Here is a 12005-nt window from a genome sequence, read left to right on the forward strand (position 1 = left end):
ATAGTCTAAATTGTCTTTGCAAATATGTTGTAGACAAATAGCTCACGTTGTAGCTCCCTGTTTCAATACGTTCCTGGAGAAAAGATTAAGTTGAAAGATATTGTAAGCAATGATGCGGACTAGGTCCGTAGTCCGAGGAGTGTCCTCACTGCTACACAGAAGGCTTACGTCTTTGATGCACCGCTCGATGTGCAAACCCCTACAATGCCGTCTGTGGATGTTGTGAACACCTGACAGACACATCCTGATGACTACTTAATAGTTTAGTGCACCATACTTTACAGTTTAGAATCGGGATTCCAATGACATTTTGAACGCCATAAGACATATGAGATGTTCCAAGAGCTGAAATTGGGATTTCAGGCTAATGCTCGTGTTGAGAGGTATGAGACCTCTGACAAGTTCTTTTGCCAACAAGATGGAGGAGAATAGCTCAGCTAGTGAGCATGTGCTCAATATGTCTGGGTGCTACAATCACTTAAATCAAGTGGGAGTTAAACTTCCAGATAAGATAGTGATTGATAGAGTTCTCTAGCCACTATCACTAAGCTACTAAATCTTCGTGATGAACTATGATATGCAAGGGATGGAGTTGATCCCGGAGCTGTTCGCGGTGCTTAAGACCGCAAAAGGTAGAAATCAAGAAGGAGCATCAAGTGTTGATGGTTTAACAAGACCACTGGTTTCAAGAAGGGCAAGGGCTAGAAGGGAAACTTCATGGATGGCAAACCAGTTGCCGCTCCAGTGAAGGAACCCAAGGTTGAACCCAAAGCCGAGACTAAGTGCTTCTATTGTAAGGGGAACGGTCACTGGTAGCGGAACTACCCCAAATGCATGGTAGATAAGAAGGCTGGCAACTTCAACAAAGTATATACGTGTTATTAATGTGTACCTCACTAGTACTCCTGGTAGCACCTGGGTATTGGATACCGGTTCAGTTGCTATTATTGGTGACTTGAAGCAAAAGCTACGGACTAAACGGAGACTGGCTAAGGGCGAGGTGACGATGTGTGTTGGAAGTGTTTCCAAAGTTGATGAGATCACCATCGCACGCTCCATCTGCCTTCGGGATTAGTATTGAACCTAGATAAATGTTATCAGGTGTCTACGTTGAGCATGAATATGATTAGATCATGTTCATTGCAATACGGTTATTCATTTAAGTTACAGAATACTGGTTATTCTGTTTACATGAATAATGCCTTTCATGGTCATGCACCCTATGTGAATGGTTCATTGAATCTCGGTCGTGGTAATACACATGTTCACGCCAAAAGATGTAGAGTTAATAATGATAGTACCACTTTGTTGTGGCACTGCCGCTTAGGTAATATTGGCGTAAGATGCATGAAGAAACTCCATATCGATGGATGTTTGGAGTCACTTGATTTTGAATCGCTTGACACATGCGTGCCATGCCTCATGGGCAGGATGACTAAGACCCTGTTTTCAGGTACAATGAAATGGGCAAGTGACTTGTTGGAAATCATGCATGCTGATGCGTGTGATCCAATGAGAATTGAAGCGTGCAGTGGATATCGCTATTTTCTCATCTTCACTGATGATTTGGGTAGATATAGGTATATTTACTTAATGAAGCACAAGTATGAAACGTTTGAAAAGTTCAAGCGATTTTAGAGTGAAGTTAAGAATCATCATAACAAGAAGATCATGTTCCCATGATCTGATCAAAAGGGGATTTTCTGAGTTATGAGTTTGGCAATCACTTAAGACATTGTGGAATTGTTTCACAGTTGAAGCCACCTGGAACACCACGGATAAATGGTGTGTCCGGACGTCGTAATCGAACCTTATGAGATATGGTGCGATCTATGATGTCTCTTACCGATCTACCGTTTTTCATTTTGAGGATATGCGTTAGAGACAGCTGCTTTCACTTTAGATAGGACACCATCTAAGTCTGTTGAGATGACGTCATGTGAACATTTGTTTGGCAAGAAACCAAAGTTGTCGTTTCTTAATGTTTGGGGCTGAGATGCTTAAGGCTTCAGCCAGAGAAGCTCGAACCCAAAGCGGACAAACACATCTTCATAGGATACCCAAAGGTGACAGTTGGGTACACCTTCTATCTCAGATCCGAGGGCAAATTGTTTGTCGCTAAGAACGGGTCCTTTATCGAGAAGGAGTTTCTCTCGAAAGAATTGAGTGGGAGGAAGATAGAACTTGATGAGGTTGTTGAACCTTTACTTCAACCAGAGAGTGATGCAACACAGAAAGATGTTCTCTGTGGCGCCTACATCTGTTGAAGAGGAAGTTAATGATAGTGATCATGAAGCTTCGGATCAAGTTGCTATCGAACCTCGTAGGTCGACAAGGATATGTACTACTCATAAGTGGTACGGTAATCCTGTCTTATATATCATGTTGTTAGAGAACAATGAAGCTACGAGCTATGGAGAAGTGATGGTGGGCCCGTATTCCGACAAATGGTTAGAAGCCATGAAATCCGATATAGGATCCATGTATCAGAACAAAGTATGGACTTTGGTGGACTTGCCCGATGATCGGCAAGCCATTGAGATAAATGGATCTTTAAGAAGAAGACGGACGTGGACGGTAATGTTACCGTCTATTAAGCTCGACTTGTGGGAAAGAGTCTTTTCACAAGTTCAAGGAGTTGACTACGATGAGAATTTCTCACCCGTAGCGATGCTTAAGTCCGTCGGAATCATGTTAGCATTAGCTGTATTTTTTGATTATGAAATCTGACAGATGGATGTCAAAACAAGTTTTCTTACCAGTTTTCGTAAGAAAAAGTTGTATGTGATACAATAAAAGGTTTTGTTGATCCTAAGGATGCTAAAAGGTATGCTGGCTCTAGCAATCCTTCTATGGACTAGAGCAAGCATCTCGGAGTCGGAATATATGCTTTGATGGAGTGATCAAAGCTTTTAGGTTTATACAATGTTTGCTAGAAACTTGTATTTACAAGAAAGTGAGTGGGAGCACTACAACATTTCTGATAAGTATATGTGGATGACATATTGTTGATCCAAAATAATGTAGAATTTCTGGAAAGCATAAAACGGTTGTTTGAAGAGTGATTTTCAAATGAAGGCCTGGATAAAGCTGCTTACAAATTGGGCATCAAGATCTATAGAGATAGATCAAAACGCCTGATGATACTTTCAAAGAACGCACACCTTGACATGATTTTGAAGGAGTTCAAAATAGATCAGTCAAAGAAGGGGTTCTTACCTGAGTTGTAAGGTGTGAAGTTGAGTAAGACTCAAAGATTGACCATCGCAGAAGAAAAAGGAAGGACGAAGGTCATCCCCTATTCTTTTGCCATAGGCTCTATATGGTATGCCATGCTGAGTACCGCACCAGATGTGTGCCTTGCCACATGTCTGGCAAGAGGGTACAAAGGTGATCTAGGAGTAGATCACCAGATAGCAGTCAAAATTATCCTTAGAGGAATAAGGAAATGTTTCTCGGTTATGAAGGTGATAAAGAGTTCGACATAAAGAGTTACGTCGATGCAAGCTTAACACCTATCCGGATAGCTCTGAGTAGACATACCGGATACGTATAATGGAGCAACAATTTGGAATAGCTCCAAGTGGAACGTGGAAGCAGCATCTACGATATAAAGTTTTGCGAAATACATAGGGATCTGAATATGGCAAGACCCGTTGACTACAACCTCTCTCACAAGCATAACATGATCAAACCCAGAACTCATTGAGTGTTAATCACATAGTGATGTGAACTAGATTACTGACTCTAGTAAACTCCTTGGATGTTGGTCACATGGCGATGTGACCTATGAGTGTTAATCACATGGCGATGTGAACTAGATTACTGACTCTAGTGCAAGTGGGAGACTGTTGGAAATATGCCCTAGAGGCAATAATAAATTAGTTATTATTATATTATATTTCATTGTTCATGATAATCATTTATTATCCATGCTAGAATTGTATTGATAGGAAACTCAGATACATGTGTGGATACATAGACAACATCATGTCCCTAGTAAGCCTCTAGTTAACTAGCTCGTTGATCAATAGATGGTTACGGTTTCCTGACCATGGACATTGGATGTCGTTGATAACAGGATCATATCATTAGGAGAATGATGTGATGGACAAGACCCAATCCTAAGCCTAGCACAAAGATCGTGTAGTTCGTATGCTAAAGCTTTTCTAATGTCAAGTATCATTTCCTTAGACCATGAGATTGTGCAACTCCCGGATACCGTAGGAGTGCTTTGGGTGTGCCAAACATCACAACGTAAATGGGTGGCTATAAAGGTACACTACGGGTATCTCCGAAAGTGTCTGTTGGGTTGGCACGAATCGAGACTGGGATTTGTCACTCCGTGTAATGGAGAGGTATCTCTGGGCCCACTCGGTAGGACATCATCATAATGTGCAAAATGTGACCAAGGAGTTGATCACGGGATGATGTGTTACGGAACGAGCAAAGAGACTTGCCAGTAACGAGATTGAACAAGGTATCGGATACCGACGATCGAATCTCGGGCAAGTATCGTACCGATAGACAAAGGGAATTGTATACGGGATTGATTGAACCCTTGACATCATGGTTCATCCGATGAGATCATCGTGGAGCATGTGGGAGCCAACATGGGTATCAGATCCCGCTGTTGGTTATTGACCGGAGAGTTGTCTCGGCCATGTCTGCATGACTCCCGAGCCCGTAGGGTCTACACACTTAAGGTTCGATGACGCTAGGATTATAGGGAATAGATGTACGTGGTTACCGAATGTTGTTCAGAGTCCCGGATGAGATCCCGGATGTCACAAGGAGTTGCGGAATGGTCCGGAGGTAAATATTTATATATGGGAAGTCATCATACGGTCACCGGAATAATTCGGGGGTTACCGATATTGTACCGGGACCACCGGAGGGGTTCCGGGGGTCCACCTGCCCCAGAGGGCCCTATGAGCTGTGTGTGGAGAGGGACCAGCCCCTTAGTGGGCTGGGCGCCTCCCCCCCCTAGGGCCCATGCGCCTAGGGTTTGGGGGAACCCTAAAGGGGGGGCGCCCCCTTGCCTTGGGGGGCAAGGCAACCCCCTTGGCCGCCGCCCCCTCCTCAGATTGGATCTGAGGGGGTCAGGCCCCCTCTCCCTTGCCCCTATATATATGTGGGGGTGGGAGGGCAGCCGCACCCAAGTTCTGGCGTAGCCCTCCCCCTCTCCCAAGTCCTTCTCCTCTTCCGCGATGCTTGGCGAAGCCCTGCAGGAATGCCATGCTCCTCCTTCACCACCACGCCGTCGTGCTGCTGCTGGATGGAGTCTTCCCCAACCTCTCCTTCTCCCCTTGCTGGATCAAGGCGTGGGAGACGTCACTGGGCTGCACGTGTGTTGAACGCGGAGGCGCCGTTGTTCGGCGCTTAGATCGGAATCAACCGCGATCTGAATCGCTGCGAGTACGACTCCTTCATCCGCGTTCTTGCAACGCTTCCGTTTAGCGATCTACAAGGGTATGTAGATGCACTCTCCTTCCCCTCGTTTCTAGATTACTCCATAGAGTTATCTTGGTGATGCGTAGAAAATTTTAAATTTCTGCTACAATCCCCAACAGATACTAGGGATCAAACCCTAACAAAACTAACTCGATTACATGGTAAATCTCATCCAACCCATCACCGTCCAGCAAGCCTACGATGGAATTACTCACGCACGGCGGTAAGTATCATGAAATTGGTGATGGAGGATGGTTGATGATGACGACGGCGATGGATTCCCCTCTCCAGAGCCCCGAACGGACTCCATATCAGCCCTCCCGAGAGAGTTTAGGGCTTGGCGGAGGCTCCGTATCGTAAAACACGATGAATCCTTCTTCTTTATTTTTTTCTCCCCGAACACGAATATATGGAGTTGGAGTTGAGGTCGGTGGAGCTCCAGGGGGCCCACGAGGTAGGGGGTGCCCCCACCCTCGTGGCTAGGGTGCGGGCCCCCTGGCCTTGATTCTTTGCCAGCATTTTTTATTATTTCCAAAAATAATCTCCATGGAGTTTCAGGTCATTCCGAGAACTTTTTATTTCTGCACATAAATAACACCATGGCAATTCTGCTAAAAACAGCGTCAGTCCGGGTTAGTTCCATTCAAATCATGCAAGTTAGAGTCCAAAACAAGGGCAAAAGTGTTTGGAAAAGTAGATACAACGGAGACGTATCAGTTGGCGGTGTTGGCCTGTGGTGGAGGGCACCTCATCTTCGGTAACTCCGGCCGGCACAGTGGCTTCCTGGCACGGTACATCGGTTGTTGAATGTTCTGGCGTTAACCACGGCATCCTGAGCAGTCATATATGGCACATCGGCTCAGTTGGTGGTGAGATTGGTGCCTCCCGCATTGTGGCGGCGCCCTCATCACTCAAGAAGTGTTTGTGCCAGTGTGGGGGTGGCGACACTTGCAGGTCTTCCCGCATTCGTTCGGCAATGTGGGGGTGCGAAGGAAGATTTGCTCCGGGCAAAAGTTGACACCGCGACGCCTGCGGACGTCACACTCCTCCTGGGGGTCATTATCGAGCTCTTCTACATCCTCAGCTCTCAGGTCACATCTTCGGGGCAAGGTCGAGCGGCGGGAGATTCCCTCTTGAGGGTGTCGCCTTGAAGTTTGTTGTACCCTAGGTGCTTTCCTAGGGCTGGACTAGCACGACATCGGGGCCAAGGTGGAGCATCGTAGCATCTACCGCATCGACGACAATGAGTCTCAGTGGTGTGGTGTTGCAGGGGCTCTGTTGGGAAACGTAGCATGGAAAACAAAAAAAATTCTACGCTCACGCAAAGATCTATCCGTGGAGATGCATAGCAACGAGGGGGAGAGTGTGCCCATGTACCCTCGTAGACCGAAAGCGGAAGTGTTTGACAACGCGGTTGATGTAGTCGAACTTCTTCTAGCTCCGACCGATCAAGCACCGAATGTACGGCACCTCCAAATTCTGCACACGTTCAGCTCGGTGACGTCCCTCGCCTTATTGATCCAGCAAAGTGTCGAGGTTGTAGATGAGTTCCGTCAGCACGATGGCGTGGTGATGGTGATGATGAAGTGATCCGCGCAGGGCTTCGCCTAAGCACCGCGAGAATATGACCGGGGGTGTAAACTATGGAGGGGCGCCGCACACGGCTAACAATTGATGTTCTATATGCTAGGCGCCCCCCTCCTCATATATATAGGTGGGAGGGATAGGGGAGAGGCCAAGGGATGCCCTAAGTGGGTCCGAAACCCACTTGGGCTCCTACCCTGGTTCGCCCCCCTCCCCCTTCCTTGTATGGGCGCCATGGGAAGGAAGGGGGAGGTGGCGCCCCCCCTTTCTCCCTTGAGGAGGGGAAGGAAGGAGGGACTTGCCCTCCCCCTTTTCCTTTCCCTAGGGCTGGCCGGCCTGGTGGAGGGGTACACCAGCCCCTTCTAGGCTGGTTTGTTCCTTCCTTGGCCCATTAAGCCCATATCTTTGCCGAGGGTGCCCGGAACCCCTTTCGGTGACCCTATATGTACTCGGTACCCTCCGGAACACTTCCAGTGTCCGAATACCATCGTCCTATATATCAATCTTTACCTCTCGACCATTTCGAGACTCCTCGTCATGTTCGTGATCTCATCTGGGACTCTGAAAAACATTCGGTCATCAAATCACATAACTCATATAATATAATATCGTCATCGAATGTTAAGCGTGCGGACCCTACGGGTTCGAGAACTATGTAGACATGACCGAGACACCTCTCCGGTCAATAACCAATAGCGGAACCTGGATTCTCATATTGGCTCCTACATATTGTATGAAGATCTTTATCGGTCGAACCGTTATGAGAACATACGTTATTCCCTTTGTCCATCGGTATGTTACTTACCCGCGATTCGATCGTTGGTATCTTCATACCTAGTTCAATCTCGTTATCGGCAAGTCTCTTTACTCGATCTGTAATACATCACCTAGTGACGAACTCCTTAGTCATTTGCTTGCAAACTTATGATGTGTATTACCGAGAGGGCCCAGAGATGCCTCTCCATTACTCGGAGTGACAAATCCTAATCTCGATCTATGTCAACCCAACAAACACCTTCAGAGATACCTGTAGAGCATCTTTATGATCATCCAGTTATGTTGTGACGTTTGATATCACACAAGGCATTCCTTCGGTATCTGGGAGTTGCATAATCTCATAGTCGAATGAATAAATGTTTGACATTAAGAAAGCAATAGCAATATACTGAACGGTCATTATGCTAAGCTAATGGATGGGTCTTGTCCATCACATCATTCTCCTAATGATGTGATCCCGTTATCAAATGACAACTCATGTCCATGGTCAGGAAACCTTAACCATCTTTGATCAATGAGCTAGTCAAGTAGAGGCTCACTAGGGACAAAGTGTTTGTCTATGTATTCACACATGTATTTAGGTTTCCGATCAATACAATTCTAAAATGAATAATAAACAATTATCATGAATAAGGAAATATAAAATAACAACTTTATTATTGCCTCTAAGGCATATTTCCTTCAGGCTCGACGGAGGATGTGTGATGATGGACACACGCATGGCGGTGGCGATGTTTGGCGCCATGGCGCCATTGACAGCTGGCCGGTCTAGCAATGATGATGCAGATTTCTTCCTGGAGATGGATCATCCGTACGATGGTGGTGGTGGCTTCTGAGGTGTGTGCATGTGGTGTACACTTTGGGTTAGCTGCACCGGGTGTATGCTCCTGGTACATCATGCAAGCGGATAGGAGTTCTAGATGGTGGGGAGTGATGACACTCCCCATTATTAAGTGTGTAAGTGTGAGTGATGGACTCGGCTTGTTTTATGTATGTTCTTGTCAGACCTTTGTTGAATAATTGAATAAATATGGATGCGTGCATCTATTAATGCCAAGGCTTGGGGTTTCAACCTCCATTTTGAAAAAACTATTTGACCAAACCAATGAGGCCATACGTGGGTATTCAACTAGGAGAGAAACCTGAGTAAACTCCATGCAATGCATTCAACAACAAAGAACGTCGAGTGAATAACGGCATGGACAGGTTCAACCAATGAAGGTCGTACCTAGAGTTTCTACCCCTAGAACTTGACCTCATGCACCCATAGAGCACCACCAAGCCGATGTTGCCCTATGCGTCCATCACCTACTGATCCATCATTGCATAGCGGCGTAGACGCACAATCCTAACGTGGACCTAGCCACAAAGATAGAACCATGTCCATGCAACACTTGCTGTTGAGAAGCACGTAAGAATGCCTGTCATCCCCGCCGATCCCATGCCACTAAAGGCCTGACTACCGACACAGAGCCAATTTGGACCACTCAAACTGAGCACCTTGGACAAGGGTGGAATCCCGGCATCAAGCAAAAGTTGAGTCGCCACATGCCATCTTGGACCATGTAGAGCACTCAAAATCTCCGCATCGAGCAGGAGACATCCAATGTCTGAAGCACGTCGCCATGAACCTTGAATAAGAGGCTAAACCCATTGATCGTACGCCTCGCGGAGACGGTTAGCAGCATGGGGTCGCGCCGCCATGCGCAAAATAACCAATGCACATGCAACTATACAGTCACAAATTGCATCCATACATGGACCAGGAAGATGTATTGCCATCGTGAATCACCACCACCATTGTTGATGCCATGACCGGCAGCCACGCTTCCCAATTGAATAATTAAATTGTATGAAGATATGTAAACTATGTAAATAGCGCTACTCACTCCATTCCAACATATTCAGTGTGCATGCTCTACCCCAATAAACAAGTTGAGCATGCAGCCAGTTTTGTTTACAAACTGATAAAACCAGTTTTTATGCGACTTGAGGCTTATTGTTGTGTTTGTTGCTACTGTTAAAGAGCTATCTCTTTGCAATCTTTGGCTTTTCTTCTATGCAACCACCCTTTGGCAATTGTGTCCTTAGCAACAAGTGGTCTTGCATTCCAAAGGCAGTGCAATTAGCTTAGTTTGGATGTTTAGATTAGAGTTCCTAGTGTCCATTTCTGCTCTCATGTTACTGAATATCTTAGTTCCCTAAATCACAATTATTCCGCAAGAAGTTCTGAAGCAATGCAGCTTGCATGGATTGGAAAATACATTGTCTCTGCTGCCTTAATCTAGCTGCAATTACCATTATAGTTTGTCTGGTGTCCTCCAAATGTCCACAAAGCGGCTTAGGAAAGTAACGAGCAGGAGCACTAGGTTTTTTTAGGAAAAGCAGGAGCACTGGTGTGTCCTAGATCTACCGACCAATTTGGTATTGCGTGTCAGTTTTGTGTGGTGTTGTTTTATCGTAAAAAAAGACAGGTTCATGCAAGAGCGCCGAGGTGCACCCCGAATCTTAGTGTGGGTCACTGGTGGAAGAGCTTCAAGGAAAGAAATGGCAAGAGGCCAGGGCACAAGAGCAATACTGTCTTCTATGTTTTCACATCAATTTCCCCCAACGCCTCCTATTCTTAAGTAAGACACGCATCCAGACTCTGATTCTTAGTCACATGCTCTTTAATTTTTGGCTTCTTAACATGGCTACTAGGTACAACTTCACTAGACCATTTTCTCTCCTAGGTTCCTGCTTTGGCTGTTACCACTTCACTATTCTACATGGTTTGATGTATCAATAGTACATGGTGAAGAGTCAAATATGGTTGGTATATAAAGACAGCAAAAGGTATTGATGGTTGATAAGATGTACAACAAAAAGGTATGTGGGTGCATTTCATTCGCTTAGACTCTTCAAGATAATTAACTGAGAGCACCTCTGCATTTGTGCACATGAATAGAGCATACACAAAGTGGCATCATAGTATTATTGACGAACATCCGGTAGGTATGGAGTCACTCCTGATAGATTTTGTAACATATGCCTTATACTCATTCAAATATCACATTAATATTTCTAGCTATCCATTTTTCCGAAAAGGGGGGTACTTCGGCCTCTACATCACATGATGCACACATGCATACTATCAAACATGGAATAAGTTCAAGTCACTGAGTACTAGATGGTAAAACAAATAAACGGAAAACACGAACACATACGGTCGAACCAGGGATTATCTAGCTCATTCACATAATCTACGAGTGGCTCGCCAGCCAAACTATTTGAACAAACCCTGTGCAACCATTTCCAGCTGACTGCATCCAGAGGCCATAAGCACTCGCGTCCACACACTCCAGTGATGACCACATGCAGATTAAAGCCATAGGTCTGTAGATAACCTGCAAGAAATTAGGAGAAGATGATATGTTTAAGACCTAATCATTCCGGTAATTCATATTGCCCAGAGAATGGCATAAACTCCCACACGGATTTGGCCCTTCAGCATATGATGAATACCACCTAACTAGTTTCTAAAAAAATTTAAATACTCGTTGGTGGTGCTAAATTGTATGTAACATGAACCATGCACCAGATCAAGGTAGTAAACGGGCATGACAGAAATAAAAATGATGAATTGTCTCCTCCTAATCACAAAAACAACATTTTTGCTGCCATGCCAATTACGCTTAGCAAGGTTATCTTTGGTTAGAACTACATCCCTCTGCAAAATCCACATGAGAACTTCGATCTTGCAAGGAACCTTTGTTTTCCAAATATGCTTTCTGGGAAAAATAGGTCCAGAATCTATGAGACCCGCATACATAGACTTCATAATGAAGACACCATTAGTGGTTAATCTTCACTCGAATTAATCTGTCATCTGAGTTAGATTAATTGACATCAATCTAGAACTCAAATGGATCCACTTAGTTCATTTGTCACCCACCAACGCCCTACAAATTTGGATGTTCAAAGGGCCGCCCCGAAGATCAGAAGCCACTAAATCCTCTTTTCTAAACACAAAATTATACATGGTTGGGTATTGTAGAACTAATGGCATGTCACCCAACCAGGTATCATCCCAACAACTCGTCGATTGGTCATCACCAATCTTTAAGGAACCTCTCTTAAAAAAGGATGACTTGACATTCATCAAGCCCATAGACCGGCAGTGCACGTCCTACCCCCTCCCCACCCCCTGC

The sequence above is a fragment of the Triticum dicoccoides genome, chromosome 3A (assembly GCF_002162155.2).
Source record: "Triticum dicoccoides isolate Atlit2015 ecotype Zavitan chromosome 3A, WEW_v2.0, whole genome shotgun sequence".
Taxonomy (NCBI): domain Eukaryota; kingdom Viridiplantae; phylum Streptophyta; class Magnoliopsida; order Poales; family Poaceae; genus Triticum; species Triticum dicoccoides.